This window comes from Panthera pardus, unplaced genomic scaffold (assembly GCF_024362965.1).
Source record: "Panthera pardus isolate Hobbes unplaced genomic scaffold, ASM2436296v1 HiC_scaffold_15, whole genome shotgun sequence".
Lineage (NCBI taxonomy): Eukaryota > Metazoa > Chordata > Mammalia > Carnivora > Felidae > Panthera > Panthera pardus.
In genome coordinates, this window is record NW_026526710.1 from 76,228,501 (window position 1) to 76,245,691 (window position 17,191).

General features: G+C 40.9%; 1 pseudogene; it reads right to left on the reverse strand.

Annotated features, from left to right (window-relative positions):
* Nucleotides 1-671: 671 nt before the first annotated feature.
* Nucleotides 672-4,661, reverse strand: LOC109275582 (heterogeneous nuclear ribonucleoprotein D-like; annotated as a pseudogene).
* Nucleotides 4,662-17,191: the final 12,530 nt, after the last annotated feature.

Genomic DNA, 17,191 nt, shown 5'->3' on the forward strand with positions numbered 1-17,191 from the left:
GCTTTGTGCTAAAAAGGCACACTTCTTCACAATATAATCCAGAAGATTCATGGTCGGCTAGAAAGCTTCCACTAATGACAACACTATGACAAGGTCTCCAAATGCACAGAGAAATATTAAAGGTGTGGTGGAAACCTCAGTTAGCAGGGAAATGAAGCCTCAGAATATAGAATACATCTAAGAAAAATGGGGAACAGGGGGACACTGTAGCTGGCTATTCAAAAAAGGACCACCATTTCTCCCTATGGACCAATATTCCCTACAAAATAAACTGTGCCTTAATTATTGTTTATTTTCAGTTACACTTTCACAGAGCTTTTTAGTACCTGATGCAGAAAAACAATCACATAAGGAAGCATTTATTTGAGGTTTAACATGAAATCACACAAATAAAATTTGTATAAACACAACTCCACATTGAGTCATAATACAGAGAGCAAAAGACAAAGTAAAAACAAAGAAAACTAATTGGCGGCTATATACAGTTGGACACAGTTGTGTCTTGTACGCTACGAAGTCTTTTACAAAATAATCACCTTAGATCAACAGAAGGCTGATCTTCAATGCCGTCCGTCCTGCAAGATGGGTTTAGCAATCTCCTCCTGTTTTCTCCAAAGTCCTCCTTTAGTATGGCTTGCCACCCCCTCCAGAAGCCTTGCCATAAGTGCTCTGTTGGCCACTGTAGTCTGCATATCTGTGTCCATATCCACAGTCTCCCTAGTTATACCCGGTATAATCACAGCCACAGCCACTATAGTTTTGATCACCACCAAAGGCACTATCATAATTTCCATATCCTTGATCATAACAGTTATTAAATCCCTGGTTCCAGTTTTGGCCCTGACCTTGTCCATGACCCCTAGTACCACCTTGTCCACCAGCCACGGCACCTCTTCCTCCTTTTTGTTGTTGCTGTTGCTGCCTATAGACCTCGTTGGGTTGTGCAACTTGGATTTCACACTTCCCAGAACCAATTTGATGATATCTGCTTTCTAACAATTTCTTTCCTGGCTCTTCATCGGTGTATGTGATAAAGCAAAGTCCTCTTTCATTTGGTTTTGTCTCCACGGGCAGTGCAATATTTTCAATATCTACAAAGGCTCCAAAATATTCTTCAGTTTGTTCTTCGGAAGTACCGTGGCTCAATCCACCCACAAACACCTTTTTGGGAGGTTCTTTCCCTTTTAAAGCTCTGGCCCTTTTGGGGGTCTATCAATTTGCCATCCAGTTTGTGTTCTTTCAGTTCCCAAACCGTATCAACACCAGCAGCGTCTCTGAAAAGCACAAATCCAAATCCTCTCGAGCTTCCAGTCACTGGATCTGTTTTTATTGTACAGTCTACGATTTCCCCAAATCGAGACAAATATTGTCAGGTCTTTCTTGCTTGTATCCCAGCTCAAGCCTCCAATAAACATTTTGCCGTCATCCTGCGGATTCTTGCTCGCGGTTGATCTCGGATCCCTCTGCGAATCCCTGTATGCTGCTGTACTCGTTCATGTCCTCCATGGTGGTGGAGCTGTGGGCTGCGGGGGGTGGGTGGGGGGTTGCTGGCGCACAGTCTGGGTCACGGCAACAGCCGTGGTGGAGCATTGTATGGAGCTGGATTTCAAATGGTGGCGGAAGAGCCCCCCCCCCCCAATATATTCTTAACCGGATTTGACTAGTTCAGATTCCATTCCACTCTATTCTCTGTGGTTAAATGCCTATTCATGTTTCTAAACTCCTGACACACGTTACTCTTCGGAAATGATAACAAATAATCACAATGATAGGCAAGAAGTCATTTTTTTTTCTAGCACAGGATTAACTGACAGTTTTAAAGGTTTTTTTTGGTAAAAATATAAGCATAATAGGTAGGTGTTAGTATTATGTACAAATACTGTATTAAGATGTTATATTTCAGTACTATATCAGTGGGGGTTCTCCAGAGAAACAAAAATCAATGTGTATGTGTGTGTGTGTGTGTGTGTGTGTGTGTGTGTGTGTGTGTGTGTTAAGAGATTAATTTTAAGGAATCGACTTGTGATTGTTGGGGCTGACAAGTCTGAAATCTGTAGGGCAGGTCTGCAGGCTGGAGGGCTTGAGGTTTTAGTCTTGAGGCAGAATTTCTTCTTCTTCTTTGGTAAACTTCAGGTTTTGCCCTTAAAGCATTCTACTGATTGGATGAAGTCTACCTGTATCATTGAAGGCAAACCTCTTTACTTGAAGTCAAATTATTGTAGGTTTTAACAACATCTACAAAATATCTTTATAGCAACACCTAGATTAGCTTTGATTAAATAATTGGGTACCGTAGCCAACACATAAAACTAATCATCAAAAATAAAATGGAAAATAATTTTTACTTGATATATATACACAAAATAACTGCTAAATAAAATAACCTAGTAATTAAAAAATGCAATATGTTTATTAAAAAACTTTTTTAAAGTTTTTTTAAGTTTAAGAGAGAGACAAAGCATGAGTGGGGTCGGGGCAGAGAGGGAGATGCAGAATCCAAAGCAGGCTCCAGACTCTGAGCTGTCAGCACAGAGCCCCATGCGGGACAGGAACTCACAAGCTGTGAGATCATGACCTGAGCCGAAGTCTGATGCTTAACCAACTGAGCCACCCAGGCACCCCCCCAAATATAACTCATTTAATATTTAAAAGTTACCATGCTTAATTTGAAGTTTTAAAATAATATGTGTGTGTGTGTGTGTACACATACATATAGGTGCCCTTCTCTGATAGTTGATTTTTGTTCCATGACAAATATTACAGATGAAGAAAATTTTCTTTCATTTTAGGATTTTGTTGGTTGAACTGTTAAGGTGAGCCAAAAAGAATCTTCTAATTGGTGTTAGGGTACTTTTGGCACCATATAAGCTCATCCCACTTTTTAAGAATGAGAATATTTGTGTGCTTGTTCTCATTTGGTTTTACCATTAAAATCAGTATTACTTCTGCTAACTTAGATTTTTATATCAATTTCTGTGTTCGGATCAGAGTATTATACAACATTCACATCTTCTATGTGAGATTCTGCTGTTAAAGTATTTACAAAGGACTTTAGCTTTTAGTGAATAGTCCAATACTTACAAACTCTGGAAAACATTATTGGATTCATTTTCAAATGATGTGATATTTGGATATTTTAGAAAGGCTAAGAACATATATTGAATTTATAAGTTTAAAGACTTCTGTTGCTTCCAATATGGATTATTTTCTTAGAATGCATCTCATAGAACTTGTATACATATGTACTTATTAATATTTATTTGCAAAAATGTCTCGCGGTTTGCAACAAGGCCACAGAACACACTTATAACATGGCAACAGCCACCGATAATACTAATTGAGAAGCTTGGGACCACTTCTCTGTGTTCCTATTCTGGTTCCCAGTTATGTCAGTATTAACCTTCAGCTTCCTACATCTGTAGGTCCGTCCGTCTCTCACTTTTGACATAGGTGGATTCTTTTGAAACTAGGAACCTGTTGATTGCTAAGCTTTCATTCCGACAAGAAAATTAAAACATATTTTCTCTTTTACCTGATTTGTCAACTTTAAAAAATACACAATTTTTTCCTTTCACTTAATTTTTGTTTTGACACCTCTTATAAAAAAAAATCTTGAGCCAATTTTGAAATTCCCCCCCCCCTTTCTCTGGGATAAGGAGATTAGCATTTGCTAAAATAAATGACATATTTCTTATAATAACAAAATAATCCTGATTGCTCCCTCCTGTCCCTGTATTGTTGTCATTCATTTCACTTCTACTTCTACTAAGGAAATCTACATCTACATCTGTATACGCATAACACATATATATAAGCATACATAATCAAATACTTTGCCATTATCATTTTGAACAATCCATTATGTTAGATCAGTTAAGAATAAGAAAAATAGAAGAAAACAAGAAGGTGATCAAAGCGCACAAACTTCCAGTTGTGAGAGATACAAGTTCTGAGAATGTAGCATAGAGCATGGTGACTATTCAAAAAGAATAAGAAAAACAAAAGCTTTCATTTCACCTTCACCTATTTCCTCTTTGATGCTCTTCCTTTCATTATACAGCTCCGAGTTCCCAACCTATTTTATCTTCCTTCTCACTAAAGAACTTCTTTTAACATTTCATGCAAGCAGGTCTACTGGCAACAGATGTTGGTTCACAAATTCGGTAGTTGCTTGGGTGAAATTTAAAATTGGCCTTGTACATGGAGGGCAGGGGGAAACCAAGGAAAGAGGCAGCCATCCAGATCTGTGGGCAGAAGGTTTAATGCACAAGGGAACTTACTTATGAGGCTTGTCTAGGTGGCCACAAGACCACTAGATCTCTGCACCTACTCGCCATGATCTCAAACATTTATAGAGAGACCTTAACAGGGTTCCATCATGTATACAGCTCAGACGGACTCAACAACACTTGCTTACTCAAGGCAGCATCTTTGGAGGTGGCCGGCTCTGGGAACAGGAGGCAGGGTGCATGTTTCAAAGATGGAGAGGGTGGAGGAGCCTCCCATGGCCCGGGGCCAACTTGCCGGTCAACCTGTGACCATGTCTTCTTGATGACCTCCCCAGACACTCCAACCCTCAAGACCGACTGGATGTTAAAATTTTTCATGCCTCCCTCTTCTGCAATGGGCCTGGCATGGTCAGCAAGGGGCTTCACTAGCATGGAGGTGGCTCATTTGGCAGCTATCTGGCTACATTTGAAAGCAGATACCATGGAAATAATTCAGGTTCGTAAAAAAAAAAAAAAAAAAAAAAAAAAAAAAAAGCACAGATTAAGATAATGATTCCCAAAATAAGTAACTTTTTTCCCACCAAGAGCCCACTGATTTACTGAGTCCTCCAGGCTGAGGATTATTCAGAGTTCATTTGCATCCTCCTGCGATTTAGTAAAGAGGATACATTAGCAGACTCATCAGGTATGAACACACAACAGTCTGTTTCTATAATGACACAGGTACCTCCTTGCGAGGCAATAATAATGTCTAAGGCGGTTCTATTTTGGAGCACAGCTTTTCCAATTAGAGACCTTTCAGTGTTCACTAAAGACAGCCATTGGCAGCTATCATTTAGGGCTTGTTACTGAACGTAGTAAGGGCTTCTAAGCGTGCTATCACATGCCCTCAGGCTAATGGCGGGGACAAAAACAGTAGCTAAATGATCATACCAGAAGAAACAGAATGTGCCCTCTTTCTTGAGGAGAGTGAGGTTACAAATTTTTGTTACAGTGGGAGGATTCTCCTCTGTGCCCAGGGAGAACAAGGGTGCAAGTGCCCCAACCACCCAAGTGGAAGCCATGGCCATGGACTGGGCCACACAACCACTGGGTCCCATTCAGGGCTACCCAGGGAATACCTGAAGGGGAGTAATGGGTCAGTGCCAAACCACTGGCTCTCCTTTAATGTGACAGAATGACTGGATGGTTCCATTCATATCCATCCCGTATTCCTGGCACAACTGGGTTGGTTCTGCTTAGAGTGATATTTCTGTTTCCAGCATAGGGGTACCCTGATGCTCAAATGTCCTTTACCTGGTGTGAGCTACATGAACTTATTCCAATCTGAGTGCTCTGATGGTGGTATTTTAAGTGCCTTCCTGGTCATCAGTTTGATGGGCTGCCCATGTAGTTTGACAGAAAAAGAATACCCTTGTCAGGTGTTATCCACAGTGTGAGCCACAAGCCAGTTTTCTGGATCAGTACTGGTGACATCAGATGAATGAAGAGTACTAGTCCTAGCTTGTTTTCCTCAATGTACTGTTCTAGGCTTTCCAGTCCCCTCTCCGGTGATACCCCCCATGGCAACCTGATAAGCTAGAGAGGGGCAGCTGCCAACATACCCAACTGTTGGTCGAGCCCACTTGGTCACTGTCCTTCTATAAGAGTTATAGCTGTGACCGGGGTGCCTGGATGGTTCAGTTAAGTATCCAACTTCTGATTTTGGCTCAGGTCATGATCTCACAGTTCACATGAGTTCGATCCCCACGCTGGGCTCTGCACTGACAGTGCGGAGACTGCTTGGGATTCTCTGTCTCCCTCTGTCTCTGCCTTTCTCAAAAATAAACATTAAAAAAAAATAATTATAGCTGTGGCCTGATCCTTAGATGTTAATGTGGCTGCAGCTTTAGAAACTTCCCCTGGTTGTGCATCTATACATGTTGGCTGGGGAGGCAGCACCACCAGGCATGAGGAGCTATGGTGGGGGCGGGATGTGCCAGATCAGGACACCTGCATTCTCCCATCATGCAATGGTGTGCGTTCCATCCCAGGTACCATGTGCTTCCACACGTCCAGCCTGCAGCAGGACAATGGGACCCCAGGGGAGACTGAGTAGCTCCCCCTCCCCCAGGAGTATGAAGTAACTCACCCATCCCGATGGGAACATCCCACCGCAAATTCCAGTAGATGACACCTTTCCCAGGCGCGATTATGCCTGGTGTTCTCAGCAGCACAGCACATTGATCCGTGGTCAGAGTCCGGCCAACTTCTATCTTCTGTGACTTTTGTACCTTTAAGGTGTTGGGTGTCTCTGCAGGGCTCCCAGTCTGGCATGAGGGGCAACAGGATCTACCAGCTGATCATTCAAATGTATCAAAGGCTGGGCAGTACTTTAGTCCACTTGGCCAAGGTGGTTTCACCTGTTAGTAATTTAACCTGCTGCTTTAATACTTCATGTTTCCTTTCTACCAGCCCTGCTGGTTGTGGTTTATAGGGGGGATGGAATGTCCATTCAATATCAGGTTCTTTTCCCAGTCTTGCACATCATGACCTTTGAAATGTGGACCCCCCCCCCCATCACTATATTTTCGACAAAGGTATCTGTTCATGGTACTCAGTTTCTCTAATCCCCTGATGGTGACAGACTGGTTTGCACAGTGACAGGGGAAAGCTTGGGTTAGACCAGACACAATGTCCACATAAACCAAGGCATACTTAGAACCCTCATTTGAAGGGAGGGGGGCAATATAATCAACTTGCCAATCTATCACCAAATAGAAACACCAGTGGATGGCCCCAGACACCTTTGGCAGATGCTTCGCATGTTGTTTAGAACACAAGAATACATGCTGTTCCTGCATTAACCAAGTACCGTATTTCAAGGGTAATCTGGTGTCCTGGGCAACACCCACCTGGGCACTACAATGGCCACTTTTCCTAGGCACCCAATCTGCTGTATCTCCTGAAGGATGCGGGCTCATGCCTGAGCTTGGGCATTAACTTCTTGATGGGCAGGGGAGTTTGGTCTGTTTCACTGTCCATCACAATATCCTTCTCTGCACTCTTCCGCACTTTCTCAGGAATTCCAACCCTTGGCATCACAATTAGGCTTTGTCATAAGCACTTGGACCTTACTCCCCTTAGCTTGCACCCTCCTAGCTTTGCCAAAGAGTATGCTAGGGTCTCCAGCTGCTTCTCCTGTTCTCCCTGCTTGTCTGCTAGCCCTGAAGGCATCAGAGTAGTGGACGCCACACTTCCTCTCTAACCTCAGCTCTTCTTCCAACTTTCTAACTCAAGCTTCAGCCTAACTGATTCTGGGGCAACAGCTGGCCCTGTGTTCGCCCCTGTCTTACGCACTAAGAAGAGTTGCCGGTTTTTCAATCTGTTCATGTTTTACTCGCTGTTAGGATGGAGTGACAACTTTCAAGCTTTTCACTTGTGGCTTCTTCCCTCTTTTTTGTTAGTGTACTAGTTATCTGTTTGTATGTAACAAAAGTGGCCAAAGTGCCACATAACAAAATGCCACTTTGCCCCAAACAACAAATTAGGAATTTGGGAGTAGCTTAATCCATTGGTTTTGTCTCAAGGTCTTTCACAAGGGTTGCAGTTTAAATGTGAGTCAAGGGGGCGCCTGGGTGGCTCAGTCAGTTAAGCGTCCAACTTCGGCTCAGGTCTTCATCTCATGGTTTGTGGGTTCGAGCTCCGTGTCAGGCTCTGTGCTGACAGCTCGGAGCCTGCAGCCTGCTTCAGATTCTGTGTCTCCGTCTCTCTTTGCCCCTCCCCCGCTTGTGCTCAGTCTCTCTCTCTCAAAAATAAACGTTAAAACAATAATAATAATAAATAAATCAAATGTGAGTCAAGGCTGGAGTCATTCTAATCTTGCTTGGCAAAAAGTCCACTTCAAGCTTGCTCATGTGATTCCTGTCACCAGATTCTTGTAACCAGAGAGTTACGGGAGCAGGATGCCATGATAGGTAATGATTCTGGGAAAGGTGGATGCAAGGCACACCAGGCTAGAGGTGTCGTAGGCCTTGCTGAGAAGCTTGGAGGTTGTGAAGCCATGGAGGGATGGGATGCACTTAGTAAAAACTGTTCATAGAAATGGAATGTTAATATCTTCATAGCTTGATAGTGTGAGATCGAAACGTGTTAAAGAGCAGGTACAGCAAAAAGACCCTTTGGTCAGGATTTACGTCAGGAGATACAGGAGGCTCAGTGGAATTCACCCGTCCATCTCTCTGCAGATCTCAGGAAGCTCTGAGCCTTGGCCAGTTTTGTGACATTCTCTGGTCAGAATCACCTTCTGAGCTAGCTTCAGAAACTAGAGAATGTGTCCCTGGACTGGGCTCTGCCATATACCAAGAGTACCAGCCACTGCACCCTTTGCTTTGGATGTTTTCTGGAGCTCAGGCAATAGGAAAGCTAATATGTATCAGACACTTATCAGTGCCTATGCCTGCTAGAACTGCTTTACGTGAAATAATGCCTTCAATCCTCCTAAGAGCCCTTTAATAAGTCGTTATTATTACTCAAATTTTACAGATAAAATAACTGACATGCACAGTGGTTAAGTGGTTCATGGTTACATAGATAATAAAGGCCGGTGTTGAAATTCAAGCCCAAGTAGTTAAACTACAGACTTGATCCTAACAGTCTCATTGATGCCACCTGCATAAGTTGCATAAATACTCAAGCCTGGAATTGTGCTTAGAAAATTAAATCTCTACTGTAGACAGCTCAAGGAAAGTAAGCATAAACAATCTAATCTAGAAGTTAAGATAAACCATGGTATATTTTTTACTGCTTCTAAAGAACATTTTTCCTTGGATTCCACTGAGGCCAATAGGTTAAGACGTGGACTGTCAAAGTCACGTGTAAAGGCGGAGCATCATTGGTAAACATTTTAGTGTAATTCTTTTCAACATGTTAAGCATCCTGTTTTCTTTCCACCTTCAGAATCACTGAACCCCTGAATGTCTGCCATTTCTGACTTTCAGGAAGATTATGTGCCTCTTTCTCTTCAAAGTGAAACCATATAAAACATCTGATTAGTCCATTACTTATTGAGACATAATGTGTATGTCAAAGAAAATTGATTTTACTGCTACATGGGTATGGCTTAAAAGCAGAATTGACCAATATAACTGACACAGACAATCAGGTTTCTTTTCTGTTACACATATTTTCTAGGTAAACTGCCTGTGAAAATATTAATCCAAATGTAAGCTTGTGTTTATTCTTTTCAAAATTGGAAATTACATTATTCATTTTATATACATATCTTCAATTTGTTAGTTTCTAAATCTGTAGTTCTAATCATGGCTATTTCTGACCTACATCCATTTCTACTTAACAAGGGCCTTTGGTGTTAATTTTGATAATTCTCAGCTTGTTGTATGAAGAACAAAGTTTGTCTCTAATTAGATTTGTGTACAGTATGCATCATAAAAAAAGAAAAACTAAATTCTGTTCTTTGCGTTCACTAAATTAGGTGTAAGAACTCCTTTAAGCATATTATCTTGCATCTAAACCAGTTTTAATAAGTTTGGAAGATTAAGGGCATAACTTCTCGAACGAAGTTGGAAAAAATCAGATCCTTTTTTAGAATGGGATACAGTGTTCTTCATCGATGACAGGTATATCACAAGTTACAGTTTTCCACACTGTTTATTTTTAAATCAGAGGATTAGACACTTTGCCAATCTGCTCTCATTTCACTAAATTGCCTTTTAACCAGACTCTACAGACTGCAATGAAGAAAGGCCTCTAAGATCACCTAAGCACACGCGATGAGCCGCCATGTTTTCCAATTCCTGCCTGTACTCACCGTGAAAAGCGTCTCAGTAAATGATGCTTTCGGTGGCACTAATGGACCTCACTGTTAACGGTGACTTCTGCAGCTACAACACAGAGGCTCTGGGAATACCTTACATACTGTAGGAATGACCCCTGCACCATCCCTGACAGGCGCTCATCCAGTCTTGCTTCCCTACTCAGAGCCTCTGTTCCTGCGTTTCTCTCTGTTTAGAGTAACTGTGACCTTAGACCTCTGCATGGGTAGAGCCTCAACTTTAATTGTGCTCCTAAAGTACTTCCTCAGAAACTTTCTCTGATAAATGAAAGAATGAAGGGACATTCCAGCAGCTCCCGTGACAATGGCATATTATGCTATGGGTTGGGCATTCCTGTTGGGAGCTCTAACCGTTGAAACATCTGTATTAATTTGCTGAGGCTGTTGTGGCAAATTTCACAGACGGAGTGGCTTAAACAAAAGAAATTTATTTTCTCCTAATTTTAGAGTTTAAAACTCTGAGACCAAGGTGTTGGCAGGTCTGAGTTCTCCTAAGGCATCTCTGCTTGACTCGCAGATGGCTGCCTTCCCACTGCGTCCTCACATGGTCTTTCCTCTGTGCACACACATCCCTGGTGTCTCTGTGTGTGTCCACATTTCCTCTCCTTACAAGGACACCAGTCAGACTGGATTACTGCCCACCCGAGGGGCCTCATTTTAACAGTCACCTCTTTAAAGGCCCTATCTCCAAATATAATCGCATCTTGATGCAGGTTAAGCCATCAACAAATGAATACAGAGGGAACACAAATTCAACTCATGATGCCATTCTTTGCCCAAAGGATTCTTTCTGCTTTCTGTATACCCTCTTCTATGTCAATAGTTGTCTTTGCAGCATTATCTCACGCCCTTCATACATGGCATTTAACTAAACTTATTTGAAGATGCCTGCTAATTTACTGTAGCAGATGAGAAAATGTGCCTCTCAGATTTCCTACTGCAGTAACCACTATTGACTAAAGGCCTCGCTAGGATGCTCTGGATCCTTTGCTGCACCTGCACCAAGGTGACACTCCAGTTGGCTGCTCAGACAATGACTCAGTGCAGCAAGGACACTAAGGCAGGTTCTTTCCTCTGAGACACAGTGCTCCTCTGGCTGGAGACTTCAGCTTGAGGACCCCCATCAGTCTCAGGAAACTGTCTTCAAACTGCACTGTAACCTAAGACCTTTCTTTCTAGCCTTCCCCATCACAGGGGTGAGAGGTGCACCAGGCCGATGGCTTCCCATCTTCCTCTGCGCCCCTCCTCATTTTCTCTCACAGGTATTTCTCCCAATAATCTCTTGCACATCTAATCTTCTAGACACCTTCTTGGAGGGCCTGGATAAATTGCTTCCACATGTGCAGATGATAGAGGTCGTCTCTTTTCTGAGAATTGACTTAAATCGAGAGAATGAATTTAAGAGTGGACATTCTAGCAGGCAAGGGGGAATAGATATATTTTAGAGAGCTGAAATGCCATTGAAATAATTCCAGATTTATAACAAGTACAATGTGAATTTAGTTATAGTGTTTTTCAGACTTATAAATAAATCAGTAGGTATTTAAAATTTTTTTAAATGTTTATTTTTTAGAGACAGAAGTGGGGGAGGGGCAGAGAGAGAGGGAGACACAGAATCTGAAGCAGGTTCCAGGCTCTGAGCTGTCAGCACAGAGCCTGACACAGGGTTCGAACCCGTGAACTGCAAGATCATGACGTGAGCCAAAGTCAGTAGCCTACCCGACTGAGCCACCCAGTCACCCCAGAATCAGTAGGTATTTTGAAATAAAAATTTATGTTACACAAAAATTTATAGAATTTTTATTCTGAACACAAAGATATTTTATTCCTCTTTATACTTACACAAAATATATTCTTTTCTGCCCAAAATATCAACAACAAATCAACAGGGGGTCTGGAGGGATAAGACTACACATTCAGAATAAAACCTTCCCATTTGAGCCTCCATAACTCTATCCCCAAACCCATCCCCTGTCACACAGCCTCCCTACCACTGCTTCCTCTGAGACCAGCTAGAACTAATCTCATTAAGCCCATTACCTGTTTGTGTCAATCACCAAAGGGAGTCCCAGACTTCCGGATTTCCCCTCACTGCACACATTTTAATTACTATATATCTTTGCATATCTTTAATATGTCTCCTTCTTTCATCTTCCCTAACTCCTAAAACCTCTCCAGTGAGCCCTCTGGAGTTTATGGTCCATCATAAATAAAACTCCCTGCTCTCTTCTCTACAAATTACCTTCCACTCACCCTCAATTAAACTTAAATCTCCCTGAAGGACGTGGCTTCCTCTACAGGTATTCAGGGGGCAGCTGTTTTGTCTCCCTGAGCCTTCACCCCACTGGGCCTGAATCTGGGTAAGTGTTCTCTTTCTCCTCACTGCCAACTGCAGGCTGCAGTCCCTCTATGGCACTAAAACTCTGTAACATTGATTATGAGGCCATTTGTTTTGACCACATGTCTCCCGTCCCTAAGTCGGCTCCAACCACAATGGCCTCCTTATTTTTCCTCAGAATCACTGGAAAACTCCATTCTCAGGATCATAGTACTTCTTATTCCCTTCCTTATAACATGCTCTCAAATATTTGTCTAAGTTGGCCTGTTTCCTCTTCTTAAGATTTTTTGATCCAATGTCAAAGAAAGATACCTCGTCTACAATATTTACAATAGCAAACCACCTTCTATGACATTACTTCTCATCCAATTGCTTGTATTTTCTCCACGGCGCTTGTTTTTGTTTATAAAACAAGTTAAGTTCTCCATCAAGTACTTAAACTTCAAAATCACTTGGGGTGCTGGGGTGGCTCAGTTGGTTGGGTGTGTGACTTCAGCTCAGGTCATGATCCTGCGGTTTGTGAGTTCGGGACCCTGTGTGGGGCTCTGTGCTGACAGCTGGGAGCCTGGAGCCTGCTTCAGATTCTGTGTCTCTCTCTCTCCCTCTGCCCTTCCCTGCTCACACTCTGTCTCTCTCTCTCTCTCTCTCAAAAATAAATAAACATTAAAAACATATTTTTAAAAAAGTTTATAAACTTCAAAATCACAGATTATGTTCTTTACTGTTGTATAACCAGAGTCTGCTATATAATAGGTACTCAGTAGACATTTATTGAATAAATATGATAAATGATTTTACTGGAATTATAGTATTTTTCCCATCCAAAGAAGGATAAATTAAATATTCTTTTAAGAAAAATAGCATTGCTTTCTTAGTCAACATCTTCCTCCTGTTTTTTCTTTCTGTTACATGTCTGATGTTCTGCTAAGAATTCACATGGGAATAAACCCCAAATCCTTACTTTGAAGAATTCCCTTTCCAGCTATAAGACAGAAATATAGACAGATTATGATGATAGCAAGGATAAATATTTATGAATACTTAGGTTTTAATTTTCTGTGGCAACTATGTACAGGATAGGTTTGAGGGGGACAAAAGCAGAGACTGGGAAAGCAATTAGAAATGTACACAATTAGCCAAATGAGAGACAACAGTATCCTCCGTTAAACTTCTTATTTGGAATGGGAAGGAGCAAACACATAGAAAATATTTAATAGACAAAATTAGGGAAAAAATAATTTTAATTATATTTAAAAAGTGAGAAAATACAAAAGACTACATGATAAAGAGACATTAGAGAAGTCAGTTGAGAAAGACGAGAAATTAACATTTCATCTGATGAATGTTGATGTCTACGTGAGACACTTAGAAGAATATATCCTGGACTGGGTTTCAATATAAAGTTTCTTAGAAAGTCTGGGATGAAAAAATAAATTTGGGAGCTCTCAATATGTCTGCAGTAGTTTAAGACTTAAAAATAAATGAGATGACCCAGGATAATATATGAAATCAAAATACAAGGAACAAAGAATAACACAGAGAACAAAAACTTGAACACTTGTAGAATCAAGAGAATAAAGTGTCAGAGAGACCACTCCCCCAAAGAGTATAGTGCATCGTATTGTATAAGGCAAACCAAGAGATTAGACAGTGTCAAGAATGAAAAAATGAAAGTCGGCAGAATTCCCAAAAGCAGAAGAGCAGTTCAGTGAAGTCACAAATGACAATTTCATTGTATTCAAAATCAGGAGACCACCAATGACTACCAAAGCAGTTTCAGCTTGTTGGACGTAGAAGCAGACAGCATGCTGGGCCCTGGAGCACTGAATGTGCCCTAAAGCTGTAGAGGGCATGGCCACAAAGCTTTCATTAACTGCAGATGAGAGTGAGTCACAGATGGAGAAGTAGCTGGCTGGGAGATGCTAAGGGGGGGCTTAGGTATATTTAGAAGCTAAGGGGAAGAAGTAGACAGAAGAATGTTGAAGATGCAACGGAGAGAGCAATTGATAGCAAGTGAAATGCTCTGGATGCAATATTCAGAGGTGAGATAAAAAGCTGAATTAAAGGGGCCAAGAGAGACCAGGTCTTAGATGTGGATGTAGACTGGCTTCTAGGACAGGGACTACATAGTTGATGTAAATTGACATTGGTAGTCTCTCTCTCTCTCTTTTAATTTAATAAAGGAGGTGCGTTTTCTGCTGATAATTGTAGGCAAAGGGTTTGAGTATTAAGTGAGACATTTGTGGAAGCTCGGAACATTGCTAGAAGGGAATGGAAGAGAATGATAGTCTAAACAAGTCATCAGAACGAAGACACAAACCTCTAGGAGAAACCACCTGCATGGCTGTGTAATATCCACCAATAATCCTTAGTCATGCACAACTGAAGATGATATGGCAGGCACTGACATTGCTCCTAACTTAGATTTTTACTAGGAAAGTGCAGTAAAATGAACTAATTGCGAGGCTGCAGGGCAAAGAGGTAGAACTGATGTTCTACTCCATGTTCTAGGTGGGACTGGGAGGGAAGAGAGGCCAGCAGGAGTTGACAGAAGAGGAACAAAGGGATCAAGAATCTTTAAATTTCTTGCAACCAAAGTGTTGAAATGGTGCATATGAAATCATGGGAGATTTGGGAGGATGGGAATATAAGATTAGAGAGAGGATTCTTGGAATAGAATCTCTCAGGTATATTTTTCGCAGATGATTTTACATTCAAGAAATTGAGAAGAAAAAGGGAAAATTTTATGAGTCTTAAGAATGTCCATGAGTTTGAGAATAGGTAGGGTTTTGAAATCAAAAGAAAATATAGAAATATCATAGTTTAATGTCTAGATAAGGGATCTGAGAGAGAAATAATTTGTTTGAGGGCACACAGCTACTCAGTGGAAGAATCTGGATCAGAGCAAGATCCTTCTGATGGATACAATAGATTTTTTTATTTGTTTATTTTAATATTGTCTATTGTGATCTAATACTGGGGAGTATGTCAATATCTTCTGGTTCTTCCCTGGAATTCAGGAATCAAGTGCTTGAGGTAAGTAGTGGGTTCTTTGTGAATAACATGCCTTAAAGAAAAAACAGGAAATGATAAGAAACAAAAATTTGCTTTTCTTTTGCTCGTAACTTCATTCTACATTCTTCATTAATAAAAATTCTCTCTCTCCCTGTTTGCAGAAAACTTTATAGAGGAGGAAAGTTGTAGGTTGATTAGAGATTTAGATGGAATTTATTATTGTCTTTTATTGCTTTCAAATACAAGTCCAAAAGGAAATCTAATAAGTGTATTACTAAAAAAGGAAAATAACTTACATTTGCATATTGAATCGTGTGTACTTTTGGATTATCGCTGCAAATATTCCCCGCATATTTCCTATGTTGACTTAAAGCTATTCCAGACATTCAGAGTTGGGGTGCTGATATGCTGATTACTTATCTCCTATAAAAAAGAAAAGTCTACTTTGGAGGCAGTGTTTACAAGTGGTGCTGTGCACCAATTTGCACACATTATTAGCACTTTGGCAACAGGTGCCTTGTCTCTGTGAAGAACAGAACAGGTGCCACAACTCGCTGAGCTGACTCCCACAGTGGATTTTTGGTTAGCTTTCAAAAGACAAATAGAATTGCCTTCTCATCTCTTAAAGAAGGTAATTCATAAGCACACGCCAAATGACTGTGACTAATTCTATAAAATCAATTGTCATAAGGAGAAGTTCAGCACACTTTGACTCCTTGGTAGGGAGGGAGGTACTCTTTTATAGTAATCGTATGAATAATGTAATGTAATCTACTGCATCAGTAATGCATTTTGGCTGATACAGTTAAACTCTAATCCCATTAGACAACTATTATATATCAATTAGCTAAGTAGCTTTAAGCCCTAGTGTTTGAAAATACAATAGATGATAAACTTAAATCATGAAATTAATGGTAATACTTGTATTAAAAATTTTAAAGAAATGTATTTATTTATTAGGTATTCAAGGCATATGAATTAAAAAAGTATTTGAGGTGGGTGATGCTCAGCTTGACATAAGACTTGGAATTTGGGAAGTCGAGGTCGAGGGAGCATGGGGATATGAATGAGAGAAGTATGTCTGGGGAATAATAGCTAATTTTAAATTAATGGAATACGAGATGTGTGTGAAGTGGTGATGGAGGCAAAGCTAAGGCAATACAGGAGGTAGGCAAGGGCATGGTCCCGAAGCACTGGTTGATTCGGTACAGAGTCTGGGTAGAAGTCAGAGTCTGGATACAGAGTCTGTACCTTGTGGATAGAAGGCACAGAGGCATGGAAATTAGAAATATCATTATGCATAAAGGTTGAAGTAAAACTTGTAATTCACCAATAATATTCTCCGTAAATATCATGGAAACCATGGTGGAAGTATTACCTTGTATAATCTGGTTCAGTTAGTGTCATTCTCCAACAAATGAAAATTCACAGATTTATCTCAGGGCTATGCTTCTTGAAATGAAATCGTATGGCTTACTCTCCGTTCTTGACCTATTTGATTCTTTTTTCCAGTGTTTTAGACTATTAAATATTCTCATCACAGAAGACCTTTCCGATTGGCCTATGTAACAATATATTATCTAATCATTTCTTCAATGCCTTCTTCAAGCCTGGGCTTCTAGATGAATCTAATATTCCTCCTGCCCCTCCAGTAAATAAATCTGTTGACTCTCTGACAACCTCATTCTGGGCTACCATGACTTCCCCTGTCATAGCACATACTTCTCTTCACAGGGACAGCCACTTCCTTTTCTCTGTGCTTGTCAAAATCTACTC